This window comes from Pelobates fuscus, chromosome 2 (assembly GCF_036172605.1).
Source record: "Pelobates fuscus isolate aPelFus1 chromosome 2, aPelFus1.pri, whole genome shotgun sequence".
Taxonomy (NCBI): domain Eukaryota; kingdom Metazoa; phylum Chordata; class Amphibia; order Anura; family Pelobatidae; genus Pelobates; species Pelobates fuscus.
In genome coordinates, this window is record NC_086318.1 from 17,956,040 (window position 1) to 17,975,211 (window position 19,172).

General features: G+C 43.0%; 3 non-coding genes across 3 annotated transcripts; all 3 read left to right on the plus strand.

Annotated features, from left to right (window-relative positions):
• Positions 1-6,727: 6,727 nt before the first annotated feature.
• Positions 6,728-6,801, plus strand: TRNAN-GUU (transfer RNA asparagine (anticodon GUU)). The gene has a single exon. It is a non-coding gene; the product is annotated as a tRNA-Asn (tRNA).
• Positions 6,802-16,103: 9,302 nt separating this feature from the next.
• Positions 16,104-16,177, plus strand: TRNAN-GUU (transfer RNA asparagine (anticodon GUU)). Its single transcript has one exon. It is a non-coding gene; the product is annotated as a tRNA-Asn (tRNA).
• A 2,465-nt stretch (positions 16,178-18,642) lies between these two features.
• On the plus strand, positions 18,643-18,716 carry TRNAN-GUU (transfer RNA asparagine (anticodon GUU)). The gene has a single exon. It is a non-coding gene; the product is annotated as a tRNA-Asn (tRNA).
• Positions 18,717-19,172: the final 456 nt, after the last annotated feature.

Sequence of the window (19,172 nt, forward strand, 5' to 3'; positions counted from 1 at the left end):
TCAAAGGGAACCTGAACAGGGGACTGCTCCTATCCATCGTCATTCATTGGGAAAGTGTCTGCAATTTCAAACACATTGCATTTCTCATATCAGCATGTGATGAGCGCCCGAAGCGTGCTGTTGAAACCCCACTCCGGGACCATTCCTTTTTCAATGCAGGAGGGGCAAAGCATTTGCTAACCAATAAGCAAAAAAATATGAAAATCCTCATCTTTCCCACAAAAACATCAAAAACAACAGCAAAAACATTGAAGACGGCTGGCTGCAAACGGAATAGAGAAATATCATACAAGCATGTTAAAAGCGTTGGAAGACAATTTTTTAAGGAAAGTGTTTTGAAACTTGAAGACACGCACGGACGTGCCAGATGATCAGAAAGTGCCATTTCACTCGGAGTTAACAGTCCAAATACAAGCAATCGACTTTAATGCCTCACTGCATCAAGCTTAGCAACGTTTGATGGGCACGGAAAGTTTGGTGATCAACTCCACTCTGGGACGATTCATTTTTAACATGGAATGGGCAAAGCATGCGCTAACCAAACAGAAAAAAAAGGAAAGAAAAACAGCAGCAAAGAGTAAAATTAGCTTTAATGTTTCTGCAACAACACATTACATTCAAACGGAGGCTACAGATTGTATAGAAGAAAACAAATAACAACCCCAAAGACATTCATTAAACATGTTAAGTGAGGACGTAAAGGAGATCTCTATAGAAATGTTTGGAAATCTGTTACGTCACACAGACATGTTGACAGAGTGGTCAGAAAGTGCAATTTTTCTTGAAATTAACAGGCAAGCTATCATCGATTGACTTAAAACCAATAAAACCTCAGATGTGGATGGTAACATAACGAAAGCAGTGAAAACCCATGGAAAAGTGAATTTCTCTTAAGGTTTGGGGATTTGATTGCCAACGGAATTACAAATTTAAACAAAAACAAATTGCTTAGCAGAGGATGGTTTCGATCCATCGACCTCTGGGTTATGGGCCCAGCACGCTTCCGCTGCGCCACTCTGCTGCTGTCACACCTTTCTCTGTGCATTTTGAAAGGGAGAAGCTGGCTCCACCTACATTTGCATGCAGATAAAGAACCATAGCTGCATTTGAAAGCAGAGGATGCCGTAACCTCTGAAAAAGCATTTAGACATTGTAAGAGCAAAATCTTGTTAGTCCACGTAGCTCTCTCGCCTCACGTGCTTAGTCTCTGTGGCGCAATTGGTTAGCGCGTTTGGCTGTTAACCGAAAGGTTGGTGGTTCAAGCCCACCCAGGGACGTTTTGAGACACTTGAGTTTTTTTAACCGAGAAGCAAAAAAGGAGCACAAAATAGTTACCTTTCAAACGCAAATACGGTGACTGCAAATTGATTAACATAGGTGGAGACCCTTCACAAAACCATGTTTAAAAGGAAGGGTGACGTCATATCTATGACGGTGCTTTCCAATTGAAACTTCATCAAAAGCACGTAAAACATCATCAGAAGTGAACAGGAAGTTCATTCTTCATTCCGTTGTCAACCGATTGGCCAGAAAATTGGGCTCGATCAAAGGGAACCTGAACAGGGGACTGCTCCTATCCATCGTCATTCATTGGGAAAGTGTCTGCAATTTCAAACACATTGCATTTCTCATATCAGCATGTGATGAGCGCCCGAAGCGTGCTGTTGAAACCCCACTCCGGGACCATTCCTTTTTTAATGCAGGAGGGGCAAAGCATTTGCTAACCAATAAGCAAAAAAATATGAAAATCCTCATCTTTCCCACAAAAACATCAAAAACAACAGCAAAAACATTGAAGACGGCTGGCTGCAAACGGAATAGAGAAATATCATACAAGCATGTTAAAAGCGTTGGAAGACAATTTTTTAAGGAAAGTGTTTTGAAACTTGAAGACACGCACGGACGTGCCAGATGATCAGAAAGTGCCATTTCACTCGGAGTTAACAGTCCAAATACAAGCAATCGACTTTAATGCCTCACTGCATCAAGCTTAGCAACGTTTGATGGGCACGGAAAGTTTGGTGATCAACTCCACTCTGGGATGATTCATTTTTAACATGGAATGGGCAAAGCATGCGCTAACCAAACAGAAAAAAAAGGAAAGAAAAACAGCAGCAAAGAGTAAAATTAGCTTTAATGTTTCTGCAACAACACATTACATTCAAACGGAGGCTACAGATTGTATAGAAGAAAACAAATAACAACCCCAAAGACATTCATTAAACATGTTAAGTGAGGACGTAAAGGAGATCTCTATAGAAATGTTTGGAAATCTGTTACGTCACACAGACATGTTGACAGAGTGGTCAGAAAGTGCAATTTTTCTTGAAATTAACAGGCAAGCTATCATCGATTGACTTAAAACCAATAAAACCTCAGATGTGGATGGTAACATAACGAAAGCAGTGAAAACCCATGGAAAAGTGAATTTCTCTTAAGGTTTGGGGATTTGATTGCCAACGGAATTACAAATTTGAACAAAAACAAATTGCTTATCAGAGGATGGTTTCGATCCATCGACCTCTGGGTTATGGGCCCAGCACGCTTCCGCTGCGCCACTCTGCTGCTGTCACACCTTTCTCTGTGCATTTTGAAAGGGAGAAGCTGGCTCCACCTACATTTGCATGCAGATAAAGAACCATAGCTGCATTTGAAAGCAGAGGATGCCGTAACCTCTGAAAAAGCATTTAGACATTGTGAGAGCAAAATCTTGTTAGTCCACGTAGCTCTCTCGCCTCACGTGCTTAGTCTCTGTGGCGCAATTGGTTAGCGCGTTCGGCTGTTAACCGAAAGGTTGGTGGTTGCAAACGGAATAGAGAAATATCATACAAGCATGTTAAAAGCGTTGGAAGACAATTTTTTAAGGAAAGTGTTTTGAAACTTGAAGACACGCACGGACGTGCCAGATGATCAGAAAGTGCCATTTCACTCGGAGTTAACAGTCCAAATACAAGCAATCGACTTTAATGCCTCACTGCATCAAGCTTAGCAACGTTTGATGGGCACGGAAAGTTTGGTGATCAACTCCACTCTGGGATGATTCATTTTTAACATGGAATGGGCAAAGCATGCGCTAACCAAACAGAAAAAAAAGGAAAGAAAAACAGCAGCAAAGAGTAAAATTAGCTTTAATGTTTCTGCAACAACACATTACATTCAAACGGAGGCTACAGATTGTATAGAAGAAAACAAATAACAACCCCAAAGACATTCATTAAACATGTTAAGTGAGGACGTAAAGGAGATCTCTATAGAAATGTTTGGAAATCTGTTACGTCACACAGACATGTTGACAGAGTGGTCAGAAAGTGCAATTTTTCTTGAAATTAACAGGCAAGCTATCATCGATTGACTTAAAACCAATAAAACCTCAGATGTGGATGGTAACATAACGAAAGCAGTGAAAACCCATGGAAAAGTGAATTTCTCTTAAGGTTTGGGGATTTGATTGCCAACGGAATTACAAATTTAAACAAAAACAAATTGCTTAGCAGAGGATGGTTTCGATCCATCGACCTCTGGGTTATGGGCCCAGCACGCTTCCGCTGCGCCACTCTGCTGCTGTCACACCTTTCTCTGTGCATTTTGAAAGGGAGAAGCTGGCTCCACCTACATTTGCATGCAGATAAAGAACCATAGCTGCATTTGAAAGCAGAGGATGCCGTAACCTCTGAAAAAGCATTTAGACATTGTGAGAGCAAAATCTTGTTAGTCCACGTAGCTCTCTCGCCTCACGTGCTTAGTCTCTGTGGCGCAATTGGTTAGCGCGTTCGGCTGTTAACCGAAAGGTTGGTGGTTGCAAACGGAATAGAGAAATATCATACAAGCATGTTAAAAGCGTTGGAAGACAATTTTTTAAGGAAAGTGTTTTGAAACTTGAAGACACGCACGGACGTGCCAGATGATCAGAAAGTGCCATTTCACTCGGAGTTAACAGTCCAAATACAAGCAATCGACTTTAATGCCTCACTGCATCAAGCTTAGCAACGTTTGATGGGCACGGAAAGTTTGGTGATCAACTCCAATCTGGGATGATTCATTTTTAACATGGAATGGGCAAAGCATGCGCTAACCAAACAGAAAAAAAAGGAAAGAAAAACAGCAGCAAAGAGTAAAATTAGCTTTAATGTTTCTGCAACAACACATTACATTCAAACGGAGGCTACAGATTGTATAGAAGAAAACAAATAACAACCCCAAAGACATTCATTAAACATGTTAAGTGAGGACGTAAAGGAGATCTCTATAGAAATGTTTGGAAATCTGTTACGTCACACAGACATGTTGACAGAGTGGTCAGAAAGTGCAATTTTTCTTGAAATTAACAGGCAAGCTATCATCGATTGACTTAAAACCAATAAAACCTCAGATGTGGATGGTAACATAACAAAAGCAGTGAAAACCCATGGAAAAGTGAATTTCTCTTAAGGTTTGGGGATTTGATTGCCAACGGAATTACAAATTTGAACAAAAACAAATTGCTTATCAGAGGATGGTTTCGATCCATCGACCTCTGGGTTATGGGCCCAGCACGCTTCCGCTGCGCCACTCTGCTGCTGTCACACCTTTCTCTGTGCATTTTGAAAGGGAGAAGCTGGCTCCACCTACATTTGCATGCAGATAAAGAACCATAGCTGCATTTGAAAGCAGAGGATGCCGTAACCTCTGAAAAAGCATTTAGACATTGTGAGAGCAAAATCTTGTTAGTCCACGTAGCTCTCTCGCCTCACGTGCTTAGTCTCTGTGGCGCAATTGGTTAGCGCGTTCGGCTGTTAACCGAAAGGTTGGTGGTTGCAAACGGAATAGAGAAATATCATACAAGCATGTTAAAAGCGTTGGAAGACAATTTTTTAAGGAAAGTGTTTTGAAACTTGAAGACACGCACGGACGTGCCAGATGATCAGAAAGTGCCATTTCACTCGGAGTTAACAGTCCAAATACAAGCAATCGACTTTAATGCATCACTGCATCAAGCTTAGCAACGTTTGATGGGCACGGAAAGTTTGGTGATCAACTCCAATCTGGGATGATTCATTTTTAACATGGAATGGGCAAAGCATGCGCTAACCAAACAGAAAAAAAAGGAAAGAAAAACAGCAGCAAAGAGTAAAATTAGCTTTAATGTTTCTGCAACAACACATTACATTCAAACGGAGGCTACAGATTATATAGAAGAAAACAAATAACAACCCCAAAGACATTCATTAAACATGTTAATTGAGGACGTAAAGGAGATCTCTATAGAAATGTTTGGAAATCTGTTACGTCACACAGACATGTTGACAGAGTGGTCAGAAAGTGCAATTTTTCTTGAAATTAACAGGCAAGCTATCATCGATTGACTTAAAACCAATAAAACCTCAGATGTGGATGGTAACATAACGAAAGCAGTGAAAACCCATGGAAAAGTGAATTTCTCTTAAGGTTTGGGGATTTGATTGCCAACGGAATTACAAATTTGAACAAAAACAAATTGCTTATCAGAGGATGGTTTCGATCCATCGACCTCTGGGTTATGGGCCCAGCACGCTTCCGCTGCGCCACTCTGCTGCTGTCACACCTTTCTCTGTGCATTTTGAAAGGGAGAAGCTGGCTCCACCTACATTTGCATGCAGATAAAGAACCATAGCTGCATTTGAAAGCAGAGGATGCCGTAACCTCTGAAAAAGCATTTAGACATTGTGAGAGCAAAATCTTGTTAGTCCACGTAGCTCTCTCGCCTCACGTGCTTAGTCTCTGTGGCGCAATTGGTTAGCGCGTTCGGCTGTTAACCGAAAGGTTGGTGGTTGCAAACGGAATAGAGAAATATCATACAAGCATGTTAAAAGCGTTGGAAGACAATTTTTTAAGGAAAGTGTTTTGAAACTTGAAGACACGCACGGACGTGCCAGATGATCAGAAAGTGCCATTTCACTCGGAGTTAACAGTCCAAATACAAGCAATCGACTTTAATGCCTCACTGCATCAAGCTTAGCAACGTTTGATGGGCACGGAAAGTTTGGTGATCAACTCCAATCTGGGATGATTCATTTTTAACATGGAATGGGCAAAGCATGCGCTAACCAAACAGAAAAAAAAGGAAAGAAAAACAGCAGCAAAGAGTAAAATTAGCTTTAATGTTTCTGCAACAACACATTACATTCAAACGGAGGCTACAGATTATATAGAAGAAAACAAATAACAACCCCAAAGACATTCATTAAACATGTTAAGTGAGGACGTAAAGGAGATCTCTATAGAAATGTTTGGAAATCTGTTACGTCACACAGACATGTTGACAGAGTGGTCAGAAAGTGCAATTTTTCTTGAAATTAACAGGCAAGCTATCATCGATTGACTTAAAACCAATAAAACCTCAGATGTGGATGGTAACATAACGAAAGCAGTGAAAACCCATGGAAAAGTGAATTTCTCTTAAGGTTTGGGGATTTGATTGCCAACGGAATTACAAATTTGAACAAAAACAAATTGCTTATCAGAGGATGGTTTCGATCCATCGACCTCTGGGTTATGGGCCCAGCACGCTTCCGCTGCGCCACTCTGCTGCTGTCACACCTTTCTCTGTGCATTTTGAAAGGGAGAAGCTGGCTCCACCTACATTTGCATGCAGATAAAGAACCATAGCTGCATTTGAAAGCAGAGGATGCCGTAACCTCTGAAAAAGCATTTAGACATTGTGAGAGCAAAATCTTGTTAGTCCACGTAGCTCTCTCGCCTCACGTGCTTAGTCTCTGTGGCGCAATTGGTTAGCGCGTTCGGCTGTTAACCGAAAGGTTGGTGGTTCAAGCCCACCCAGGGACGTTTTGAGACACTTTTTTTAACCGAGTTTTTTTAACCGAGAAGCAAAAAAGGAGCACAAAATAGTTACCTTTCAAACGCAAATACGGTGACTGCAAATTGATTAACATAGGTGGAGACCCTTCACAAAACCATGTTTAAAAGGAAGGGTGACGTCATATCTATGACGGTGCTTTCCAATTGAAACTTCATCAAAAGCACGTAAAACATCATCAGAAGTGAACAGGAAGTTCATTCTTCATTCCGTTGTCAACCGATTGGCCAGAAAATTGGGCTCGATCAAAGGGAACCTGAACAGGGGACTGCTCCTATCCATCGTCATTCATTGGGAAAGTGTCTGCAATTTCAAACACATTGCATTTCTCATATCAGCATGTGATGAGCGCCCGAAGCGTGCTGTTGAAACCCCACTCCGGGACCATTCCTTTTTCAATGCAGGAGGGGCAAAGCATTTGCTAACCAATAAGCAAAAAAATATGAAAATCCTCATCTTTCCCACAAAAACATCAAAAACAACAGCAAAAACATTGAAGACGGCTGGCTGCAAACGGAATAGAGAAATATCATACAAGCATGTTAAAAGCGTTGGAAGACAATTTTTTAAGGAAAGTGTTTTGAAACTTGAAGACACGCACGGACGTGCCAGATGATCAGAAAGTGCCATTTCACTCGGAGTTAACAGTCCAAATACAAGCAATCGACTTTAATGCCTCACTGCATCAAGCTTAGCAACGTTTGATGGGCACGGAAAGTTTGGTGATCAACTCCACTCTGGGACGATTCATTTTTAACATGGAATGGGCAAAGCATGCGCTAACCAAACAGAAAAAAAAGGAAAGAAAAACAGCAGCAAAGAGTAAAATTAGCTTTAATGTTTCTGCAACAACACATTACATTCAAACGGAGGCTACAGATTGTATAGAAGAAAACAAATAACAACCCCAAAGACATTCATTAAACATGTTAAGTGAGGACGTAAAGGAGATCTCTATAGAAATGTTTGGAAATCTGTTACGTCACACAGACATGTTGACAGAGTGGTCAGAAAGTGCAATTTTTCTTGAAATTAACAGGCAAGCTATCATCGATTGACTTAAAACCAATAAAACCTCAGATGTGGATGGTAACATAACGAAAGCAGTGAAAACCCATGGAAAAGTGAATTTCTCTTAAGGTTTGGGGATTTGATTGCCAACGGAATTACAAATTTAAACAAAAACAAATTGCTTAGCAGAGGATGGTTTCGATCCATCAACCTCTGGGTTATGGGCCCAGCACGCTTCCGCTGCGCCACTCTGCTGCTGTCACACCTTTCTCTGTGCATTTTGAAAGGGAGAAGCTGGCTCCACCTACATTTGCATGCCGATAAAGAACCATAGCTGCATTTGAAAGCAGAGGATGCCGTAACCTCTGAAAAAGCATTTAGACATTGTGAGAGCAAAATCTTGTTAGTCCACGTAGCTCTCTCGCCTCACGTGCTTAGTCTCTGTGGCGCAATTGGTTAGCGCGTTCGGCTGTTAACCGAAAGGTTGGTGGTTGCAAACGGAATAGAGAAATATCATACAAGCATGTTAAAAGCGTTGGAAGACAATTTTTTAAGGAAAGTGTTTTGAAACTTGAAGACACGCACGGACGTGCCAGATGATCAGAAAGTGCCATTTCACTCGGAGTTAACAGTCCAAATACAAGCAATCGACTTTAATGCCTCACTGCATCAAGCTTAGCAACGTTTGGGGGGGGCGTGGCCGACTGCCGAGGTGGACGGACGCATGGAGTGAGAGCTCCCGGTCCGACACAGCCTAAAGCGTGATTTACAGCAGCAATTCCACCCGACAGACACCGACACCCGGGCGAGATACCCTTACAACACCTGGTATGGCCCCTGCAAAACAAACCAAACTTACAGACCCGATCCGCCAGACTAAACGTGACCGGCCGCGACCGGCGCAAGATGGCGGAGGTGAGGAGCTGGAAACAGTGCAGGCCGCAAATATCCACACTGAAGGCGAGGAGCTGCAGTACACAGACGCTCCGGTCACTGAAAAGAAGTTATTTGCCATGCTGCAAGACTTCAGATTTTCCCTACAATCGGATTTAAAGAAGGCCACAAATGACATTAAGAAGGAGATAGCTGAGTTGGGGGAAAGAACGAACAATCTAGAAGCGCGCACTGACGATATTTGTGCTGCGCAAGATACCATGGCGGACACAGTTCAATCCCTATTGGAAGAACACCAATTCCTTAAAAGCAAAATCGCGGACATGGAAGACCGCTCACGGCGTAACAACATACGCTTTCGCGGCGTACCAGAATCCGTCACGAGAGACCAACTATCACAATTCCTCCTGTCCCTATGTAAAGCAGTGGTGCCAAACATGGCGGATAATGAATGGCTCATGGACCGAGCACACCGGTTACCGAAACCGCAAAACCTGCGGCAAGACACGCCACGTGATGTGGTAGTGCGCTTTCATTATTATACGACGAAAGACTCTCTACTGCAAGCGGCAAGAAAACTACCTAAACTACCGGACCCATACGCTACTGTACAGCTTTTTGCGGACCTGTCGGCCATGACGATGAGCAGGCGCAGAGAATTTATTACGGTCACAAAGACTTTGAGAAACAACGATATACAGTACCGATGGGGCTACCCAACAAAACTACTCGTATGGAGAAACGCCAAGTCACACGTTATTAACGATCCGGAAGTGGGGATGCGATTGCTGAAAGAATGGGGACTGTTCCCGCTACAAGACCGAGACGCTGCGAGCGCAAATTCGCCGAATAGACCACGTGCAGAATGGCAAATGGCGGGCTCGCCACGAAAACACGTCTGAGACCTGGTACTTGCCCCGACTGTCACGAACTTGAACTTTGTCACATATGCCAACCAAAAGACATTCTGCCTTTATAATGTCACCATGATAAGTACCATGCAATACATTGGGTTGTGAGTATGACAAATACCAAATGTGAATATTACGTGAAATCTGTATGTTACACCTCAGTTACCCCAGATGAGTTCTAGGCCGTAGATAATAACCAAACCATATACGCGAAAGTACAGTACGGGGCAAAATACAGACAACATGGGTGAGAACAATACCGCTTAATGACAGGCTGTTTCTCACTCGGCCCGTCTTACCGGTGCGACCCCAGGATGAGTACTGCGAGGAGGGCCGTATGCCCCCTCGCATCTCACCCACGAAGAGCGCCGACGCTCTTAATGGCGCTTTATATGTATTATAGTTGCTCGTTATTTATACCCTTTCTCTGTTCCCCTATTTCCCCCCAAACCTCCTATGCTCTGGACTGACCCCACAACGCCCATCAAGAGGTGCAAGTGTTCCCTTTAAACCCCAACGCCAGTCGGCGTTCCCACAGGACTATGGGTGACTCCCTGATAATATTTAATCTAAATGTTAAAGGCCTCAATAGCCCACATAAAAGAAGAATGGCGATGGTAGAGATGTCCAAATCTAAAGCGGCCATTGTTAGCTTACAGGAAACGCATTTTTGTGTTAAAAACCCACCCAAATTTTATACTAAACACTACCCCCAGAGCTACGATGCAATGTCCCCCACTAAGGCCAAAGGTGTCTCTATATATTTTCACAAAGATTGGGTATTCACTCCTTCCCAACAATTCGCAAGTTGCGATGGGAGAATATTGATATTAGTAGGCTCTCTAAATGGCCTGTTGATGACGATAGCATCTATATATGCGCCTAACGTTAAACAACAATCCTTCCTCACTAAGGTTTTCCGCAAGATTGACAGCATGAAAATGGGTCACACAATTATATGTGGGGATTTCAACTGCGCCCCAGACCCTGAGGTCGATATCCAAAGGGAAGACAATAAATCACCCCAACTCCACTCAGTCTCCCTGGGTCAACACCTTAGGAAATTATTGAATGACCATGACTACTACGACACTTGGAGAGGCCTTAACCCGAGTGGCAGAGACTACACATACTACTCTGCAGTCCACAGGACATACACGAGGATTGACCTCTGCCTACTAGACACTAAAACACTACCCTTTGCCACCAAGGCGTCGATAGGTCCGATTACTTGGTCCGATCACGCCCCACATATAGTGACTATGCGCATACCATACCCAGCTAGAGGTAGAGGTACATGGCGACTGAATGAGGGGCTACTGGACGTGCCGGTCCACCTCCAGAGGCTTCAAACCAGAGTAGGGGAGTATTTTATGACCCATGCAAACTGCCCGTCGTCCACTACCATGCAATGGCTGGCCCATAAGGCGGTCGTGAGGGGCGAACTGATTCAAATGGGAGCTAGGGCCAAGCGAAGTCAAAAAACGCTGCTAGAAAGTACAGAGCAGGACCTGGCTAAAATAGAGACCATCCACAAAACAAACCCAAACAAATCCACACACAAGAAACTGATGATACTCCGCAGGCAACTACACAACCTCCACCTAGCCACAACCGAGCGCCACTTACGTTTTTTGAAACAATCACACTACATATTAGGTAACAAGGCGGGTAGACTGTTGGCAAGGAAAGCGAAACAAATAAAGTTACAATCTAAAATTCCTTACATCACCTCAGATACAGGGGATAAACTGTATAACCCCCAAGATATAGTAGACGAGCTAGCAAAATATTATGCCTCTTTATACCAACTAGAGACCAACACCACTACACATCAACCTACAGATGATGAAATTTCCAGTTTTCTAGATAAAGCACCTCTACCTAGACTAACTCAGGCGCAATGCACTCAATTAGAGAGCCCCTTCATGCAAGACGAAGTAGAGACCGCGATCCTCTCCTTGCCCAAACACAAAGCCCCCGGCCCTGATGGACTATCCAACTATTATTACATAACACTAGTCAAACAGCTAACCGGTCCCCTCACATCGCTGTTTAACCATATCAAAGATGTAGGGATTATGCCCAAAGAAATGTTGGAAGCACACATTGTAACTCTCCCCAAACCCAACAAACCCCCCACACAATGCGCAAACTTACGCCCGATCTCCCTTTTAAATGCGGATACCAAACTGTACGCCAAGCTACTTGCCTCCAGGCTAAAACAGATACTTCCGGACCTGGTCTCGGAAGAACAGGCCGGCTTCGTACAAGGCCGACAAGTAGGTGACAACACCAGACACTTTTTAAACCTGGTAGACTGGGCAAATGCCTCGAAGCAAGCGGGACTTCTACTCGCGCTCGATGCAGAGAAGGCATTTGACCGTCTACATTGGAGCTATATGCTACTCACACTTGCTAAAATGGGGTTCCCACCGACCTTTCAATCTAGCATAATGGCCCTGTATCAAAACCCCTCAGCCAAGGTGTTTAGCACTGGCTTTGTATCCAAAACATTTGACATTCGTAACGGGACCCGCCAGGGCTGCCCACTTTCACCTTTAATTTTCATCTTGTGCTTGGAACCTTTGGTCAGAATCATTAAACAGGACTCGTCTATTCATGGGTTGCACACCCCAGGGGGTACCAAAAAACTTGCTCTATTTGCTGACGACATCTTGCTATTCACTACCAAACCAGAGTCTTCCCTGCCCTCTCTCTTAAATCTGTTGAAAGACTATGGTTTGGTGTCATACTACAAAAACAATATATCCAAAACGCAAGCTCTACCGATTAATTTACCAAAAGATGTAACGGACAGGCTGACGTCGCACCATTCTTTTGACTGGCGCACAAACTCTATACAATACCTGGGAGTTAAACTCACCAAATCCCCTCATAAATTAACCAAAGAAAATCATTACCCTATGCTTAAACGCATCACAACTACCCTCGCCAAATGGGTGGGAATGGAGGTTTCATGGCTAGGTCGTATCAACTTGGTTAAAATGATGATCTTGCCACATATCCTGTATCTCTTCCGAACCCTGCCTATTTCCCTGCCAAGTTCATTGCTCAAACAGTTCCAAAGCACCATCAATGCACACGTATGGAAGAGAAAACCCCCAAGAGTAGCCAAAGGAAGTATGGGTCTCCCATACAACAGGGGAGGGTTAGGCGTACCCGACATTACAGCCTACTACAAAGCGTCCTTTCTGGCACAGGGGATAAGGCTCATTAGAGAATATAATTCACCCCACGCCCCATTATGGATGTCTTTAGAAAATGCATGCCTGGACACAAAAGACATTGTTCACTATTTGTGGACATGTGCAACGCCTAAGACATCAGCGGGCCCGAACCTTCACTGCTCGAGCATCTTGCTCAGGGCGTGGAGGATCTGGTGCCCTCTGGTGTTGGACCCAACACAACTTTTCAAAAAGGCTCCGCTATTAACACTGGCAGCCTACTCCCCAGACATACAGGTAGGAAAATGGATGGCTAAAGGAGCCAGGGCGGTGGGTGACCTTATGACAGGGGGTGAGATAAAACCTTTTCCAGAACTACAAGTCAAATTAGGACTAGACTCGAGAGACCTGTATTTGTACTTAAGAATTAAAAACATATTGCAAACCCGCAGCAAACAGACACTATGCGGACAGATAGACCCTGCATTCACTCCTAGCCAAATATCGCTGTCCAAATTTGCTAAACCCCTTTCCTTATGTTACAACGCGATCACCACCAACAATATCCCTGACAAACTGCACTACATGACGAAATGGGAGAGGGAACTAGGATATCAAGTTCCCCGGGAGGACTGGCAGGTGGCAATGAAAAACACAAAAAAAGCTTCGAGTGGCCTCTCACTGTGGGAAGCCTACTGTAAAGTGAACATGAGGTGGTACTTAGTCCCACAGAGGTTAGCGGGAATGTATACAGGTGTTACGGACAAGTGCTGGAGATGTGAGGCAAGCACTGGTAACATGCTCCACACCTTCTGGTCATGCCCCTCTTTGCAAGATTTTTGGAAACAAATCCAAACCTTAATCTTTCATAAGACGGGTTTCAACGTACCCCTACGCCCAGAAAACTATCTGCTCCATACTATACCTGACCTTAGCACACACCCCCACAAAAAGGTGGTTTTAAATATACTTACGGTAGCGAAAATAGCAATAGCCGGTAACTGGAAATGCAAGCAGGCCCCTCAAATGGAAGTGGTAACAACCAAATTGGATACAATAAGTGCTTATGAGAAGATGGCATATAAACTGTCAGGGCGTTTGGAAAAATATGAACAAGAGTGGGCAAGCTGGCTGACCTCTTAAAAAACATTTGGCGAGATAAGACACGAAGTCCAGGTGGACAAAAGAGTAGTATAGTGTGTGTTCACACTAATATGTTCTGCATAACAACCTGCTATGCTACTACACTTGTACTATTATGTATTATTGTGTAAGAGTCCAGGGCCCCCCCCCACCCCTCTCCCCTCTTTTCTTCTGTACCCCATCCCCCTCCCCAGTTAGTACGAAATTCCTTACAAAACTACACTAAAATCGTTATATGCATCACATTAAGTTTTGTATGTTGAAGACTGTAAAAGATATGTACGCGCAATGTTCTTATCTATGTATCGTACCTTACATGCTCTGATATGTGATGCAGTTATGCATAAATAAAAACGATAAATGAGAAAAAGCTTAGCAACGTTTGATGGGCACGGAAAGTTTGGTGATCAACTCCACTCTGGGATGATTCATTTTTAACATGGAATGGGCAAAGCATGCGCTAACCAAACAGAAAAAAAAGGAAAGAAAAACAGCAGCAAAGAGTAAAATTAGCTTTAATGTTTCTGCAACAACACATTACATTCAAACGGAGGCTACAGATTGTATAGAAGAAAACAAATAACAACCCCAAAGACATTCATTAAACATGTTAAGTGAGGACGTAAAGGAGATCTCTATAGAAATGTTTGGAAATCTGTTACGTCACACAGACATGTTGACAGAGTGGTCAGAAAGTGCAATTTTTCTTGAAATTAACAGGCAAGCTATCATCGATTGACTTAAAACCAATAAAACCTCAGATGTGGATGGTAACATAACGAAAGCAGTGAAAACCCATGGAAAAGTGAATTTCTCTTAAGGTTTGGGGATTTGATTGCCAACGGAATTACAAATTTGAACAAAAACAAATTGCTTAGCGGAGGATGGTTTCGATCCATAGACCTCTGGGTTATGGGCCCAGCACGCTTCCGCTGCGCCACTCTGCTGCTGTCATACCTTTCTCTGTGCATTTTGAAAGGGAGAAGCTGGCTCCACCTACATTTGCATGCAGATAAAGAACCATAGCTGCATTTGAAAGCAGAGGATGCCGTAACCTCTGAAAAAGCATTTAGACATTGTGAGAGCAAAATCTTGTTAGTCCACGTAGCTCTCTCGCCTCACGTGCTTAGTCTCTGTGGCGCAATTGGTTAGCGCGTTCGGCTGTTAACCGAAAGGTTGGTGGTTGCAAACGGAATAGAGAAATATCATACAAGCATGTTAAAAGCGTTGGAAGACAATTTTTTAAGGAAAGTGTTTTGAAACTTGAAGACACGCACGGACGTGCCAGATGATCAGAAAGTGCCATTTCACTCGGAGTTAACAGTCCAAATACAAGCAATCGACTTTAATGCCTCACTGCATCAAGCTTAGCAACGTTTGATGGGCACGGAAAGTTTGGTGATCAACTCCACTCTGGGATGATTCATTTTTAACATGGAATGGGCAAAGCATGCGCTAACCAAACAGAAAAAAAAGGAAAGAAAAACAGCAGCAAAGAGTAAAATTAGCTTTAATGTTTCTGCAACAACACATTACATTCAAACGGAGGCTACAGATTGAATAGAAGAAAACAAATAACAACCCCAAAGACATTCATTAAACATGTTAAGTGAGGACGTAAAGGAGATCTCTATAGAAATGTTTGGAAATCTGTTACGTCACACAGACATGTTGACAGAGTGGTCAGAAAGTGCAATTTTTCTTGAAATTAACAGGCAAGCTATCATCGATTGACTTAAAACCAATAAAACCTCAGATGTGGATGGTAACATAACGAAAGCAGTGAAAACCCATGGAAAAGTGAATTTCTCTTAAGGTTTGGGGATTTGATTGCCAACGGAATTACAAATTTGAACAAAAACAAATTGCTTAGCAGAGGATGGTTTCGATCCATCGACCTCGGGGTTATGGGCCCAGCACGCTTCCGCTGCGCCACTCTGCTGCTGTCACACCTTTCTCTGTGCATTTTGAAAGGGAGAAGCTGGCTCCACCTACATTTGCATGCAGATAAAGAACCATAGCTGCATTTGAAAGCAGAGGATGCCGTAACCTCTGAAAAAGCATTTAGACATTGTGAGAGCAAAATCTTGTTAGTCCACGTAGCTCTCACGCCTCACGTGCTTAGTCTCTGTGGCGCAATTGGTTAGCGCGTTCGGCTGTTAACCGAAAGGTTGGTGGTTCAAGCCCACCCAGGGACGTTTTGAAACACTTGAGTTTTTTTAACCGAGAAGCAAAAAAGGAGCCCAAAATAGTTACCTTTCAAACGCAAATACGGTGACTGCAAATTGATTAACATAGGTGGAGACCCTTCACAAAACCATGTTTAAAAGGAAGGGTGACGTCATATCTATGACGGTGCTTTCCAATTGAAACTTCATCAAAAGCACGTAAAACATCATCAGAAGTGAACAGGAAGTTCATTCTTCATTCCGTTGTCAACCGATTGGCCAGAAAATTGGGCTCGATCAAAGGGAACCTGAACAGGGGACTGCTCCTATCCATCGTCATTCATTGGGAAAGTGTCTGCAATTTCAAACACATTGCATTTCTCATATCAGCATGTGATGAGCGCCCGAAGCGTGCTGTTGAAACCCCACTCCGGGACCATTCCTTTTTCAATGCAGGAGGGGCAAAGCATTTGCTAACCAATAAGCAAAAAAATATGAAAATCCTCATCTTTCCCACAAAAACATCAAAAACAACAGCAAAAACATTGAAGACGGCTGGCTGCAAACGGAATAGAGAAATATCATACAAGCATGTTAAAAGCGTTGGAAGACAATTTTTTAAGGAAAGTGTTTTGAAACTTGAAGACACGCACGGACGTGCCAGATGATCAGAAAGTGCCATTTCACTCGGAGTTAACAGTCCAAATACAAGCAATCGACTTTAATGCCTCACTGCATCAAGCTTAGCAACGTTTGATGGGCACGGAAAGTTTGGTGATCAACTCCACTCTGGGATGATTCATTTTTAACATGGAATGGGCAAAGCATGCGCTAACCAAACAGAAAAAAAAGGAAAGAAAAACAGCAGCAAAGAGTAAAATTAGCTTTAATGTTTCTGCAACAACACATTACATTCAAACGGAGGCTACAGATTGTATAGAAGAAAACAAATAACAACCCCAAAGACATTCATTAAACATGTTAAGTGAGGACGTAAAGGAGATCTCTATAGAAATGTTTAGAAATCTGTTACGTCACACAGACATGTTGACAGAGTGGTCAGAAAGTGCAATTTTTCTTGAAATTAACAGGCAAGCTATCATCGATTGACTTAAAACCAATAAAACCTCAGATGTGGATGGTAACATAACGAAAGCAGTGAAAACCCATGGAAAAGTGAATTTCTCTTAAGGTTTGGGGATTTGATTGCCAACGGAATTACAAATTTAAACAAAAACAAATTGCTTAGCAGAGGATGGTTTCGATCCATCGACCTCTGGGTTATGGGCCCAGCACGCTTCCGCTGCCCCACTCTGCTGCTGTCACACCTTTCTCTGTGCATTTTGAAAGGGAGAAGCTGGCTCCACCTACATTTGCATGCAGATAAAGAACCATAGCTGCATTTGAAAGCAGAGGATGCCGTAACCTCTGAAAAAGCATTTAGACATTGTGAGAGCAAAATCTTGTTAGTCCACGTAGCTCTCTCGCCTCACGTGCTTAGTCTCTGTGGCGCAATTGGTTAGCGCGTTCGGCTGTTAACCGAAAGGTTGGTGGTTGCAAACGGAATAGAGAAATATCATACAAGCATGTTAAAAGCGTTGGAAGACAATTTTTTAAGGAAAGTGTTTTGAAACTTGAAGACACGCACGGACGTGCCAGATGATCAGAAAGTGCCATTTCACTCGGAGTTAACAGTCCAAATACAAGCAATCGACTTTAATGCCTCACTGCATCAAGCTTAGCAACGTTTGATGGGCACGGAAAGTTTGGTGATCAACTCCACTCTGGGATGATTCATTTTTAACATGGAATGGGCAAAGCATGCGCTAACCAAACAGAAAAAAAAGGAAAGAAAAACAGCAGCAAAGAGTAAAATTAGCTTTAATGTTTCTGCAACAACACATTACATTCAAACGGAGGCTACAGATTGTATAGAAGAAAACAAATAACAACCCCAAAGACATTCATTAAACATGTTAAGTGAGGACGTAAAGGAGATCTCTATAGAAATGTTTGGAAATCTGTTACGTCACACAGACATGTTGACAGAGTGGTCAGAAAGTGCAATTTTTCTTGAAATTAACAGGCAAGCTATCATCGATTGACTTAAAACCAATAAAACCTCAGATGTGGATGGTAACATAACGAAAGCAGTGAAAACCCATGGAAAAGTGAATTTCTCTTAAGGTTTGGGGATTTGATTGCCAACGGAATTACAAATTTGAACAAAAACAAATTGCTTAGCAGAGGATGGTTTCGATCCATCGACCTCGGGGTTATGGGCCCAGCACGCTTCCGCTGCGCCACTCTGCTGCTGTCACACCTTTCTCTGTGCATTTTGAAAGGGAGAAGCTGGCTCCACCTACATTTGCATGCAGATAAAGAACCATAGCTGCATTTGAAAGCAGAGGATGCCGTAACCTCTGAAAAAGCATTTAGACATTGTGAGAGCAAAATCTTGTTAGTCCACGTAGCTCTCACGCCTCACGTGCTTAGTCTCTGTGGCGCAATTGGTTAGCGCGTTCGGCTGTTAACCGAAAGGTTGGTGGTTCAAGCCCACCCAGGGACGTTTTGAAACACTTGAGTTTTTTTAACCGAGAAGCAAAAAAGGAGCCCAAAATAGTTACCTTTCAAACGCAAATACGGTGACTGCAAATTGATTAACATAGGTGGAGACCCTTCACAAAACCATGTTTAAAAGGAAGGGTGACGTCATATCTATGACGGTGCTTTCCAATTGAAACTTCATCAAAAGCACGTAAAACATCATCAGAAGTGAACAGGAAGTTCATTCTTCATTCCGTTGTCAACCGATTGGCCAGAAAATTGGGCTCGATCAAAGGGAACCTGAACAGGGGACTGCTCCTATCCATCGTCATTCATTGGGAAAGTGTCTGCAATTTCAAACACATTGCATTTCTCATATCAGCATGTGATGAGCGCCCGAAGCGTGCTGTTGAAACCCCACTCCGGGACCATTCCTTTTTCAATGCAGGAGGGGCAAAGCATTTGCTAACCAATAAGC